The following is a 15,173-nucleotide window of genomic DNA, read 5'->3' as shown; positions in this document are numbered from 1 at the left end:
AAATAAAAACATCAATATGACATTAGCTTTTATGTTCCCATCTACTAATGTTAATTTTTCCCCTATTTTAAGTAAGATTTGCAACTCAAATGGTGCAATAGCAAATATTTGCCAATGCAAGTTTTTATGTTAAGCAAGACCATTTCACTCAGTTTTTTTTCCCCCTGATGAGTTTTACTAGATTATGTTTTTATGTTATAATTGACTTCTTTAGCTTTAACCATCAGAAAGCAAAAACTGCTGCATCTAAACATAAGGCCATAAAGTCAATAGAAACAGTGTCATTGGTATTGAATGATTTAGGATCAGCGCCATTCATACCTTCTTGTAGACATTTGACAGCCTTAAATTTCATTGATTTGAGTAAGACTACTTACAAGATTTGTTATCTATATGCTATTTTTTTTTCAGGGAGTCAAGAACTGATTTAAGCCTGAATTATTTGAAGGCACTTGCTGCATTTGATTTTGACCGCAGTTCCCCTATCTGCCTTGCAAAGCAAATTAGAAACTTTCTCATGTCTAATGACCTTACGTAAGACCAGTTTACAGTGAGTTATCTGCATGACACTGCTATCATAATTCAGTTTATTTGGCAATGCTGGTTTGGACAAGCCCCAGATGAACTCGCCCTTTTTATGTAAAGCAACTACTTTCTTGTAAGAGTTAAAGTTGAAAGACAGGCCACTATGGTCCAGACAATCTCTGTGCTATCACGCGTGTCATTAATTATGCTTCATCCTTTACCTTGTATGTGATACATTCATTAGGATGAAGCATGCATTGCTTAATGAGACATTTGACTTCATTATTGTTTCCCAGCTGTTCAGGGAAATTTATATTTGTAAGTTTAAAGCACAGCCAAATTGACAGTGATAGACGGTTTGGCATTAGCCACTTTTTTCCAAGATTTAGTCCAACAGTGCCTTATTGAATACAGCTGCAAAATTCAGATCTTACAGATGGTCACCACAATTCTCAGAGACTAAAAAGCCAAGACATTGGTGCCAGCTTATGTAATGACCCTTAAAGTACTGACATGTACAAGAAAATCCACGTGTCTTTACTGTCACTTCTTTCATAAATAGGCATGGTTGGAAAGGCGACCTTAACTGTATGATGTTCACTAAGAGCTTGGTATTACCAGAGACGAACGTGAGGGTATACGCTTTGATTCCCTGATTGGAAAGTAACAAAACCAGATTGTTAATGATGGCTTTCCCATGGTGGTGGGAAAGAAGGACAGCAGACAATTTTTGCTAGCTTAGTTTCTCTCCAGGGCATATTGACTTTCTCATGGCAAATAATGATAATTTTTTTGCATCTGAACAGATAAACACTGATTTTATTTTGTGTGGGCTGTTCTTCAGGGAAAGAAAAAAAAAAGAAAAAAATCAAGCTGCAGTCAGAAAACCAGGATTTTTTTCCCTCCTCTTTCTGCATGCCTAGCTCCTATAGCTATGAAATGTACTCATATTTCATGGAAGACATAACTTAGCCTGTAATGGTTTGTAAGAACAAGTAAGAGGGGAGGTTGTTCCAAGGCTCCTCGTTTTCGTTCACTACAGTTTGGAATCCATCTTCTCAGTTTTAAAGAATTGTCTAAAGCTAATAATGAGCTCTAAAAACATTACACAAAGAGAGCTCTCTCCCTGTTGTTTAAATACTTGCCTTCTAGTCCTAGTGGTCCCACTTCTTCCTCAGCAACTGACAACATGCAGATTGCTGATCCTGAAGTCACAAAGGGACAGTTATGGACTGGAATAGAAAATAAGAATTGAAAATGTATAAACTTTGGTTACAAAAAGCAGACCTTATTCTTCTACAAAAATAAGGGTTGCTGAGCATTTGAAAGGGACAGAACTGCCTGCTGACAAAATATAATGATATCATTTTGCCTGATACTTCTTTGAGGCATCAGCACCTCCCTGAGAAGGAGGAGGAAACTGCATGATATTTTGAAGTTTAGATGATCCAGCAGGCAGATACACTAATGGCACAACCCCCTCCTACAACCCCATATAACACTTTGTCTGGATCTTGGCTAAGCAAATTGTATGGGTGTAGAATTTATTTCAACATGATAAAATTGTATTCCTTTTTTTGCCCAGTTGCAGAGATCACTTGTTACAAAATTCCAAGAACTGAATTTCTTGATATGTTTTTCATTAATTAATTATATGTGCTTGAAATATGATTATTAAATAAGGTTTGAACTATTCTTAAAATGCTATATTCCATTTTAATAACTAGCAATAAACAATAAAACTGATAGAATTAAAAATGACATGGTCTCATCTTAATCTTATTTGGCCTATTAATTTGAAAATATACCATTATATATATATATATATATATATATATTTACAGATTAATGTTTTGATAGCAGGAAGCAGGATGTAGAGATACTAATTTCTGGACACATAGCTAAACCCTGTTCAAAACTCAGTTGAATAAAATAAAACCATGCCAATTTAAATCAGCTGCAAATCTGGCCTGTGACTATGTTGTTTTCCATTGGGACACAGGGATGTGCAATGCATCAACTGGTCATACCCAAAAAAATGATCCAAGAGTTATTCAGCCAGAGAAATCATTAAGCTGTTTGATTTTGCACTGTGTCCCTGAACTTTACACACCATTGTGGGTGAACAGGCAATTTTTCTTCCCAGAAAGAAAAGAAGAAAATTGGCCTAAATGCTATATCCTTCTCTTCTGCCCTATTTAAAAGAGGTTAGTAGCATTAAAAAGTCACCATTGAACTAGAAGTCACTACCATGGTGCAAAGCTGAAGGCTTTGAGGAAATGACCAGTGCCTGGAGAAGTGGAGATAGTTTGGGAGGGGAGAAGAACATGAGGGACAAGGGTAACCCAGACAAGGGGAGAGGAACATGAAAGCACTAAAAGACATGAAGGAAGGTAAGGAGGTTAGATGCAGAAGGAACACACTTCGTAGATAACAAAAATTAGACCTTAGAAGAATGTGCATTCAAGAAATGTTATACACATTCACATACTGACTAGGTTGGTGTTTTTTGTTTTTTTTTTTTTTTGTCTGGAGGAAGTTTTCCAGAACCTTGAGCAGTTTCTGTTCTCATTGCTCTTCCACTTTCTTCCCCTTTCATCACCTCTAAGCTCTCTGGTTCTGCTGGCAGCTACCTGCACAGGGAAGCCTGCAGCACTTTGTCACACATTGTCACCCTGCACCACCTCACAGAAGATGCTGAAAAATAGGAGATGCTTCCAGCTGGTTCTTTCCAGTGCCATTCAAAAGGCCCATATCCCACATGTCCTGGTCCTTGCCAAACATCACCATAAATATTTGGGTTACCAATGTACCATAGTTACCACAGTAAACAATCTAAATACTCATATACAGAGTATTAGTTATGAATACTCTACAGCATGAAGTACTACCTGATGCATTTCCCACAAGACCTCCAAACATCATTGTTGACAGACAGCAAGGAGCCCCTTAGCTCCTTGAGAGCCATGTGCTGTGGTCCTACCACCCCACAGTGCCCTGTGCCTCTGGCTTGGCTCCAGGCAGGCTCTGCAGGGCGCCTTTGCCTCCTAGTCCCAGGAGCCCTTCAGATGCATCACCATTTCAGGGGTCCACTCTGAATGGCAGCCTCACAGCTGGCAGGCTAACCCTTGGGACAAAGCACAACTGCTTCCCATCAGGCTAACACAGACCACAACTCTTATAAAACAGAAAAAGCTCCTGGACCTCAGTCTCTTGTGTTTTCTTCTGCCTGATCTGTCTCTCGCTGCTGCGCTCCCTGGGGATCGTACAGAATTTTTTAATAGTGTGGCACCATGACTCAGTACTAACAAAAATACCCATATTGCTCTGCCATCTTTTTTTGTAAAACAATTATTTCAACACCTTTTTCTTACCAATCTGCTAGATTAAAGATGAAAATACTTAGATTTTACCCCATACTACACAGAAAACTGTTGAGGTGTTCACTAAACTATTGCCATCTGCCAGACACTCATTTAAAATACATTGCATCTAGCAAAAATGGATTTGATTAAATGAGATCTCACAAATGTATTCTTACTGTCTGAGATTAAGCCAAATACCTCTTTCTTTCCCGCCCTCCCCCCAAGCCTAAGCTTATCTGTACTTATTCCAAGGAGCTGATTTTTCTATTTTACTGACATGGTCTCCTTTGAGATTTTTTATAATCTTTGGCACAAGCAAAAGCCTTAACAATTTCCTTGATGTTTGCTGTTTATTTAGGGCCAATGTAAACCATCTATTATATATCCCAATCCTTAAATGACCCTTAAATGCCAATTTAAACATATTTTTCTCAGAATGAATGCTGTTGATAGCAAAAAATCCATCTAGGATTGCTAAGGACTAATATTGTTCTGTAACAACTATGCTACTCTAATAAATTCAATCCATTTTACTGGCTCTTATCCTTCACAGGAATTCCAGAAATTGCAGATCATACTCTTTTGGAATCTAGACAGGTTTATATTTTTTGTATAAAATTGAAATATGCAGTTTCTTGCTCTTCACATCAGTGCATTTTTGCCACACACCTGGAACGGTGTTTCTTCAGGCATCAGATATCTCACGTGTTTGTATTCAACTTGAAATTTTCACAATTGTCACTAAAAAGCAATCTTTTTAAGAGTTGTTTGCCAGGTGCCCATTGCTGACCAGGTCCTGTTTAAAGTCCCTAGTCCTTCTGTTCCAGTGCTGCAAAACCCCCCTGTATCTGATTATTTTCTGATTGTTGTCCGCTTGCTTTTCATTGTTCCCTGCATCACTGACACCACTTTGGGTTGCAAGCCTCTCTTCAGTTTAAAATTAAGAAATCTTCCATTTTCTTCTGGAATGACAATTTCACCATGCTCTGGAGCTCTTGTGTCCATTGATCCCTGCAGATACTCCTGTTCCAGTGATTCTGGTCCATCCAGAGGTGTGGAGCTGGGTGCAGCTTGCTCGCCACTTGCCACCAGCTACGGGAAACCCCTAGAGCCACGGCGAAGCATCTGAGCACAGGCTGGACAGAGAGGGAGCCGACAGCTGGGGCAAGTCAGGAGACACATGGCAAAGGCAGGACGCTGATCCATGGCAAGGCCTCAGTGGGGATAAAAAAGAAGCTTTTTCCCCTAGGGGACTATGTAAACGTTGCTGCAAAGTAGAAAGCAACAGAAAGTTTCTTGACTGAGAGCGAGAAAAGGGAATACATCCTCTCTTTCCAAGACAAAGAGGGCAGAGGGCTGATTAAAGTTATGTTCAGATTCTTGTATTTTCATCTGCTTTCTTTTGAGTTTTCTCTGTTTCATAAGTTACCTTGTTCCAGATTTTATGCAAACAAATCTGATTTTTTTTTTATTTGTATATTGGCTTTGAACAAGGGTGCAGACAGATCTCAAAATCTTGGCTGACTTGGGATCCTGTCATCCTTCCTAAATTAATAGTGCTCTTGTCACCCCATCTGCCAATGCACTGATCACTCTTCTGGCACTTTCAAACCAGTGCATGCTTTCTACAGGGGCTGACCACTGTTCTGGTTTGTATATGCTGTGACAAAGATGACAGCACAGTATGCTTTTTGTTGTGTACTCAAGTTTCTTTGACTGAACTGTTCTGGATTCTCTGTCATCTCCTGGATGCGTGCAGATAATCTGCTTTCTACACCTTCCATCTGAATTGCACTGACTGGCCAATCTCTAATTATTTTATCAGGGTTTTGTTCTGGTCCTGCAGTAGTCTCCAACAAAATTTTGTCCTGGATCCCAGTTCCTGCCCTTTATTAGATTTTCAGCATCCTCTTTTCACGTGGCGTTCAGAAATCTCTGACTGTATTTCATAACTTCCTTCTTCTTCTTATTTCCCTCCCCTGATCAACATCACTTAATTCTTGCACAACACACAAAAACCCCGTATCAACATACTTAGGATACAGTCCCTAAAAGCACATTTATTCAAAAAGTAAAATGGGCTGGATTCGTTTGTTAAGTAAGAAAGTCCCACTTCTGGAAGAAGATCATTGCTTTCATAAGGAATTAGCTTGATGATTTTCATGAACATGTTTTTTTAAGAGACAAGAGAAAACTGGAAAAGAAATTATTTAAACTGAACCATGAGAACCAGAAAAGAGAAGCCATGACCCAGAAACTGCTGATTTTATTTATAGCTGTATAAAACTTTTCCAAATATTCAGTCTCTAAATGGAGATCTGGATGATGATGAAAGATTATATAGGGTGGCTATTATTATCTGCGGATATCTGCAGTAATCTATACAATGCTATGGAGTTTTTCTAGAATTGACCCCCTATGGGAACTTTCTGCAGTTTTATTAAAAAAAAGAATAAGGTTCCACAGAAACGTTATAAGAAACTGCAGAATTTAATTTAGATAGCCCTAGAGGATTTCATTCTTGCATGTTTTTACTGACATATTTGAATAGACAATTATGCAGAGTTCCTGTTTTAGTTATAAGATATTACCCTATAAAATAGATATAGCGTAACAAGTACAGAAGAGTTTTCTAAAAGCACGGAAATGTAAAGGTCCTTGGGATACATATATTTGTTATCTCGTTTGCTATTTTATTTACTTACTATATTTATTTACAGTACTTACACAGTTGCATCTGCTTTCAATTTAAGACCACAATCATTATATTTACTTACCTACGTTTACATTATCTATTTTTTGGTACTTTCTAGATAATGCTCATCATTGCACATGTTTGCTGCTCACATTTCTCCCAGGATATATACTCTGGCCATCACAGTGTCACTCACACACAATATTGCCTTCACAGGAACTTTAAAGTTAATTACCAGGACATCAAGACACCTTACTTACGGTTTTCAGACTGTAAAACAAAGTATGGTCATGCAGCAGAGAGTTTTTAAACATAACGGTTCATGAGAATGGACTGGGTTAGCAAAGTGACTGCTAGATGGAAATGGAAAAGAAGAGTCAAAGTCCACACACAACTTGATTCTTATTATCCTTTAAAAAGAAACATCAGCTGCACTGCCTCAGCCTCGGCCTCATCTGTACCTTTATTCTTGCAATGGCTTTTATGTAGGTACATCCTCACAAATATTGAAGAAAGTTTTACATTTGAATGAAGTCAGGCTTACAGTACAGACTGAGCCTAGAGAGGGGAGTGAACCCAGTGGGAAAATCCACTATTTTCCACAACAGATGGAAAAAGACCCTTTCCTCAGCATGGATTAAAAGCAAATAAAGAAATAAATAAACAGTTCCTCTTTTGGTACAATCAGAAAAACTCAACAGTTGGCACCATGACACCCAGTAAGGCTGGCCTGAAGACTCCTGATTGCAGATGCCTATATTTTATGAAATTTTCACTCAAAATAAAAAAAAAAAAAAAATGAAGTGTCCAGTTTTATCTACTCTCAGTTCTTTACAACTATTTTTTTTTTCCAGTGAGAAAGCATGCATTGGATACAGGAGAGTTTACAACACCTCCAGCAGTTTTAGGGGAGCCTACAGATCCTGAACCTTATAAAGCAACCCTCAAAGCTTTTGTACAAATGAAAGGACAATTCCCTCTGTTGGACAGAGTGAGATGGCCAAAAAGCTTAATTGCAAACATTTAATTAGAAGGCCTGGCACGGGGTGTGCACTTGCAGTCAGCACTGGAGAAGAGGATGGTGGTTAAATCCACAGCACAGAGCACCAAGGGAAAAGACCAAGCATGATGGGAGGCTGCACAACGGGCTCTTTGAGTTGGGCAAATTAAATCCAGGGTCAGGCAAGGACTAATAGGGTTCAAGTGGCTCAAATTACCCAGAAGTACTCAGATTCTTCTTGGGAGACCTCTGAAGTGCACCTCTGTCTCTCCACTGCTGCTATCTAAACTTACAGTGAGTTGCATCAGCTGTATTTTCCACTGAATTTCCATGGAATTTGGATACTGAATTCCCCCTGGGTCCTGAGAAAGCCACTTTAAAAAGGTTGGAAAATCAATCTGCATGTAAGTGAGGATATCTAAGTGAAGTTACACCTACACGGGGTATCTTTTAATGCAGTTTTGATGATGTTCAATTTTAAAATGTCTCAGGTTTGTAACGCATGGCCTCTTGCAACTAGACAATTTTCAAAGTAAACCACATAATGTCAATCATCAAGAGGAAAAGCATGTAGTTGCACTTTCTATTAACAGATGGAAACAGCAGATGAGCCCAGATAATTTAATAATCTCTGGCAATTTTAATTTTAGATCCAAAACATTTTGAGAGAAAAACACATTGGATTTTCCCCAAGGATGTCAATAAAACCAAAATCAACTAACTCCCAAATAAAACAGTCTAATAAGCACATCACTAAGTTTTTTGCTAATTCTTGCTGTAATTTGGTATGGTGTCACCTTCACACAGAATGCTGTTGCAGCAAAGTAAACCACACAAAGAGAGCCATCTGCATGTAATAGAAATTAAACTGACTACACTCTGGTCAGCATTTCACCAGGCAATCATTTAGGCAGGCTGTTATGAAACATTGCAGGCTCCTGCTGGGATTGGCTTTCTATAAATATGTGGCCCATGTAATTGTTTAAAATCATAGCTGTGTGATATGCTTTATTGAAGAGAAGTACAGCAATGGAATTAAATGGGCAATACATCCAAAGTAATAAACAGAAACAACCGAAATGAATCTCCTTGTTCTGTTCAGGATTTAGCAAGCAACACTGCCAGCAGTCTGATAACTACTCCTTCCACTTCTTTCCCTGCTATTATTCACTACTGTGTAGCCTGTTACTGAGCCTGCAATAGAGTTTCAGTGTGAAAATAAACTGCACTCAGCTCACATATTACATGGATTTTATACCCACAGTTTAAAGTGGTAGGACAAAGTGGCCTATATATATTTCAGTGTCTTGAAAGAACCACAAAAATATACTGGACTCTTCTTATAGGAGATATTTCTTATGAATTCCTGTTCAATCTGTAGTAAGATAATGACAGGAAGCACAAGTATCGTAAAACTGAATAAAATAATAAAATATTTTATTATTACACTTTTTCTTTTTTTTTCTTTCAAAATTTTTTTAACTCCATGAGCTATTGTCTTTGAAAGGATTTAAAGTCTCTTGTTTAATAGTAAGGTGGTTTAAATTACCTTGTTTGCAGTTCTAGTGAGAGGTATAGATCAGTGGCAATGCTGGTTTTCCAGAGCTCTCTCCTAGCTATCTTCTCCAACTCTCGTCTTTCATCCCTTCTGTCCTCCCTTCCTGTAAAGGAAACATTCCTGCCTGACTATCCTCCCTTCATACTGCTTCAGTCCTAATCCTATGGGAAGTACTTCTTCCTCGTCTGTTAAGCAAAAAAACCCAAACTCCAAACCAATCAAGCAAACAAAAAAACCCCGCAGCATTAGCAAACCTGAATGACACGCAGCATCGCTGCTTCCCAAGACACCATGAGGCACTCACAGCAGTAATCCTGAACCACAGGACGTCGAAGCCACTTCCCATGTGACACACTCGATAGTAGCATGCAAAGGTCAGGAGCCACTAAAGCTAACATTTTTACTCATCCCCCTTCACTTCCCCTAAATTCCCCTGTGTTTTTGACCACTGTTGCTGGGTTCTGGACTAACACAAAGCTGCCCAGGTTTTACATGCTTGCCACAGTCAGATCCTGGGATGTCTTCTACCCTGTCTCAGCCTGGGAATGCCACATGGAGGTGAGATGAAACCCTTCTTGCTCGCCTTAGGCAAGGTTATTTGTCTTGCAGACATTTGAAGGCACAGATGCTGCGGCACCTACGTGGTTTGGAAGGGTTTCTGTGGGCTGCTCTCTCAGATGTAGGTATCTCAGCCCTCTTTAGCCCCTTGCCATATGCATAGATAGGGTGGGAGATCCCAAACGATAACGAATCACTGCTGTTATGGTATAGCCGTAGAGTAAATGATTACCAATTCAATACGAGCTTTTCCCTCTGCCAAACCGCTAAAAGAGGACAAAAATGGGAGAGGCCTGATTCAACTCCCCCGTTGTGCCAACAGCACTGAAGCTAGGTCAGTGACTAAAATTAATCTAAGATTTTGGTAAGTAAAATGAAGCAGATAGTTGTCAAGGTTTTCCTAGCAGACCGGCCTGAGATTTGCAAACTGCATGCTCAGACTTAGATCAAAACCACAGAGCATGTTGGAGTTCAACTTGGGTTTGAGTTTTTCCAGAAACAACGGAAACTGGATATCACTTCAAATCAGGGACAAAACAAAAGAAGTAAAATCTTCATTGCAGAGTTCAGCTTGTGGTCACATCATGTGAAAGAAGGTCAGGTTACTAGTGACAGCGCTAAAAGCTTTACTCATAAATGAGTTAAGATATCATGAGAAGTAAAAAAAGCTCACTAATATTTGACCTAAAACCATTGCAGCCTAGTAGTATTAATGAAATTAACTTTAGTTAAAGTTTGCTAAATAGATAGCTAATGATCGCTAAAACATCAGCTCAGAAAACAGAGTAATTCAGCTCAACAGAAAAAGCACCAAGAAACTCTTCTATCGCTTTTAATACCTCTTTTTTTTTTTTCTCTCCTTGGAAATGCTGGCTGCATATTCATGTACCTAATTTCATTCTATTGTTCTAAGTGCAATATTTTTTACCTTAAGAAATACAATATTTGTGAAAAATAATAATATAATTTATTAATAAATATTTTCACTTATTTTTCCTTATGAAATAAACAGGACTTTCTATTTCCACTTTAATGTATGCTACCACGGCATGTGTTAAGGACATAAAAACTTTCTTTATAATCTGTTCATTTTAATAAGCTGAAGGCCACAAAATTGGCTAAAGGCTGCATCAATGATTAGGGAGTATCCGTCCTCAGAAGTGTGGGACATTTCCTCAAAAGCCTGCAGCCATTTCTGTGAAATTTGATTGAGGATCTAAGATGAACTCTGATTGAGCCCTTGTGGCCTAACCTCTCAGCTAGTGACAGTTTTATCAAGTACGGAATGGACAACAACAGATTAATTCAAAACCTCATATATTGGAAATGTAGTAATATCAGAATGTCTTACTACACGTTATCCTTCTTTACTTTCTTGTTAGGAGCAAAGCTCTGGGCTTTGTGAGTAGATCAAAAGTATTGGCAAACATAAAAAGGATAAAATAAACATTATGTTAATGTCCTTAGATTTAAAAAAAAAAAAAAATCTGATCAATTTTTAACCCTTTGCATGGTGGCTTTGGATGATGTTGTTCTGTATATGTTTGAAGAAAGAATAACATATTAATCATGTTATTTCCCCATTTTCATCCCATTTCCCAGAAACACTCCTTCCTCCCTTTTCTACCTCAGCTTGCTCTGTAATCCTGTCCTTTCAGTGGCAGCCCTGTGTGAATGAGACAGAACACCCTGAGTTAAGGAGGTCTACTGGTTACAACATGGTACCTTTAGAAAATGGTTCTGGCAAATCTAAAAGACAGCCATTGAAAGCCATGCTGGGTAAAAGTCTTCCACAGAGAAGGTGGTCTTGAACTATGGAGGATCAGCAGATATGAGGAAGGAATAAGACTGGACTCCTGAGGAGTGTACTCACTTCTCTGTTGCACCCCATGGCTTTACCACAATATAGGGTAGTTGGAACATCCAACCCATGGGATGGTTTGGGTCAGAGAGAAAATTAATGAAGTAACTCTTTATAATGCTAACAATTTGTTTAATAAAACCCAAGTACTAGGATGTATATATCTGAAAACACAAAGACGAGAGAACACATCCTGTACATAATTATAGCTATCTTTGCCTAAGTTGTGAAATGCACTGAATTTTCTTCTAACAAAACCTCTTCAAAATGTGTTTCTTTCGACAAAACTGCCCTTCCACTTTAACTCTGACATATAGTATTTTTTTTACATAAGACTGGCTTAGCCATTTTAGAATAACAGCATACGTCATATATATTTAGTACCATAAGAACTGTCAAATTGTAGCAAAGCAACATCTTTTTAGTTTAGCAAGAACTTTCCATCCTTGTTCAGTTTCTTTGAAATTCCCCTTTATTCTTCACTGAAAATGCTAGCATAAATAAAGATATTCCTATTTTCTCCTATTTTTTATTTAGATCCCCAAAGCAAAGTTGGCATAAACTATATATCATATAAATCAAGATTCATTAGAGTATGTAAGCTTGTAGACTGCAGTAAAACTCTGGGTGGACAATAGTATTTCACAAGATTCATAGCAGCATTAATCTGGCAGTGGTGAAGACCACAGCTCTTACACCTAATTCATCTGGTTACTTACTGTGCTATCGTGGGCTCTTCCAGAAGATCTTTTGGTGTTTTTTTGTTTGAAGTTATATATATATACATACTTTTATATATATATTAAAATATATAAAAATAAATATATATATATAAAAGTATTTGCATTTAGACATATATATAAGTAACTGCATGATTAAAGCCAAGAGCTGAAATTTAATGTGTTTGTTGATAACCCACTCTTGCCATATTCTTAAGAGGTTTGTATTCTTTTTTTCCAAACTGCAGGTTGACTTCATATAAATATAAGTAATTACATTATTATGAACTTTACTTAAACATTCTTCCTTATTCCAGAGGGAGGAAAACAAGAATTAACTACATTCCCTAGAGATAGGATTAGAAATACGTTATGCTAATTATTATAGGGGAGGAACAACGCCTGCCAGCCCTGGGGAAGGTAAGTGTCTATGTTACCGGGAAAGTATCTGAGGGTACCTATGGGACAATCACAGGGAGAATCACTGTCAGCTTGAAATAATTTATTATACTCTGTCAATAACAGCTATTATGAAACAATACCATTTAAATTAAAAGCATAATAATCCATGAAAGGATCACATAAAAATGTACTCCTATGCACCAACATAAATATATATCCCTCTGACCAAGGAATTCTTTGCTGTTGGCAGTTAGTAAGTTGCATGACTTTGAAACACACGTTGACTGGAGAAGGACTGCCTTTCTCCACGCATTATCACTGGCTCCACACACATCAACCATGGGATGTGAAGTCAGGCAGCAAGTACTGGGGAGGCCAAAGAGGATGCCCTAAGTGTCACAGAAGGTCTAATATAAATGCGCTGTGCACATGCATACTGACACGAAATGTGGTTCATTTCTTCTCTGAAAATGCTGACACAACATGGTAATGGTGATTGAACAACAGAATTATGCACTTTCTCTCTTGCCTTTCCCTGCACTGTCCTCAATTGCAAATCTTTCCTGTGCCTCTCCCTTTTAATTACAGTAACAGGCTGCTAATGTGAAAGCTCGTCTTTTTTGTCCCCAACCCAAACCTCCTCTCCCACCAACCTTTGTGCTTATGCTTGTTTGCCCAGCCAGACTGTCCAGACACCAGCTCCAGCCGCAGCTTCCAAAGGAAACTGATAAAGCTGTCATAACCTGGCCTGGCCCAGCCAAATGCTTGGCAGTCCACGCATGGACAGACTGCATCCAACAGTTCCCACAGGCTGGGCTGTAGCACACACCACCCTTTTCTCCACCAGAACCATCTCTGACTAAAGAGTATTTTACCCGCAGCAGAAGTCAGGAAAGCCCCTGGCCACACTGGCAAAGACTTAGAAGAAAAGCTACTTATATCTAATGCAGTTGAAGAGGAAAGATGTTTGTGGGAGGACTAACCACGAGAACCTTCTAAGAGCCTGCCTTTTCATTGCTGCTTGACATGTTTCCTCCAACCATCAAGGAAATCCCTCACACAGGATCCTGACTGTGCCCTGGAGTTCCCAGGACTCGAGACGGCTAACTATGACAGCCAGAGACAGTGGTGCTTTTGGGAATTAATCCATGAATCAGTGGTGGAGATGAAGTTGGAAGCTTTACAGCCTGCTTGAATGTGTGGTCTTATCCTGAGTTAACGCACAAATTTGGAGGATGCACTGCCTTTGGTCCCTTTTCTGGAATTCCTAGCAAATAGCACACGGGCCTTCAGCAATACACAGAAGGATGAAAATATTAACAGGAATATTGGTCACAGAGAGTTGTGTGGGTGGCAGAGTTTGGATAGTCAAGGCAGCCAAGCTTGTGGGGCAGCAATTAACTTTTCCATGTGTATTTAATCTGCCATAGCCACAGACTGGTCCTGAGAGAGCACTGTGGAAATCAAGAGTACATTTGGCTTGGCCTCAACCAGCATCTCCTTACCAAATGAACTGCTGAGGACCATGATGGCAGCCACACAAAGAAAGTAGTTCCAGACAGACTTTAAAGGGAAGCTGGGACTGATTCATATGAAGTATCTAGTCTGCCTTTCATGAGGTTTAAATACTTAAGCTTCAAACAGGTCCTATAGCAGTGGTGCTTGGCAGCCTGGTTTCTCTCTCAGCAGAGACAGACGCTCCACAGGAAGCTATTAAAGTTTGTGGAGAAAAAAACAATTAAGGCCTATCAAGTGAGGTTCAATACAGGATTTCTTTTCAAGAGCAGAAAGGAAAGTCCAGTATAAACTAGTCAAGGGATCAGACTAATGGATGTGGCTGTAACTATGCAAGCACGAATTCTGGTGCCTGCACAGGGACTGTCGGGGTGAGGAAGAGGGGAGCTGGAAGAGTAAGGAGGAATCCTGAGCTGAAACATCAAAGGCTCATTTAAGTCCAGAGTGGGGTACAGACACCCCATCAGTGTGTGCAAGCCATCCTAGCACATAAGGTATTTCTCACAATGAGGCCAGCTGGGGCTGGGATTCCTGGGCTGCCATGTCCTCCTGTTCTTATTCTGAGTGGAGCAGCCCCTCGCTGTCTCCATCTCTGTGGAGCTAGTGCAAGATGGGCCTGCTGGGCCACACAACCCCTCCTGCATATCTGGGTCTGGTGAACCTCTGTAGCGACAGTGATCTGTACCTTGCACCACCTTGCACGTGAGCTTCTCCACCCGCCTGACTTGCTTGAGGTGCAGCAGGGCAGATGGCTTTGCAAAATAGCACAGAGTTCATGGCTGCAACAGACTTGTTTGTCCCACCGCATGTGTGCGCATCTCTGAATAACAAAACTGGAAGCAGGAGGCTGTTGCTATACTGATGGCTGTAAAGGCACATGAAACTTGGCTTGCCTGCTGCTGGACGCTGACATGCTGAGCACCAGAGGGTCACCTGAAGAGGCAAGTCCAGAGGTCATACCCCACAGCTGCCCTT

Source organism: Nipponia nippon, unplaced genomic scaffold (genome assembly GCF_047370975.1).
Source record: "Nipponia nippon isolate SJK-2023a ecotype South Korea unplaced genomic scaffold, ASM4737097v1 scaffold_5, whole genome shotgun sequence".
Classification (NCBI taxonomy): Eukaryota; Metazoa; Chordata; class Aves; order Pelecaniformes; family Threskiornithidae; genus Nipponia; species Nipponia nippon.
Note: the sequence above shows the minus strand (reverse complement) of the source record.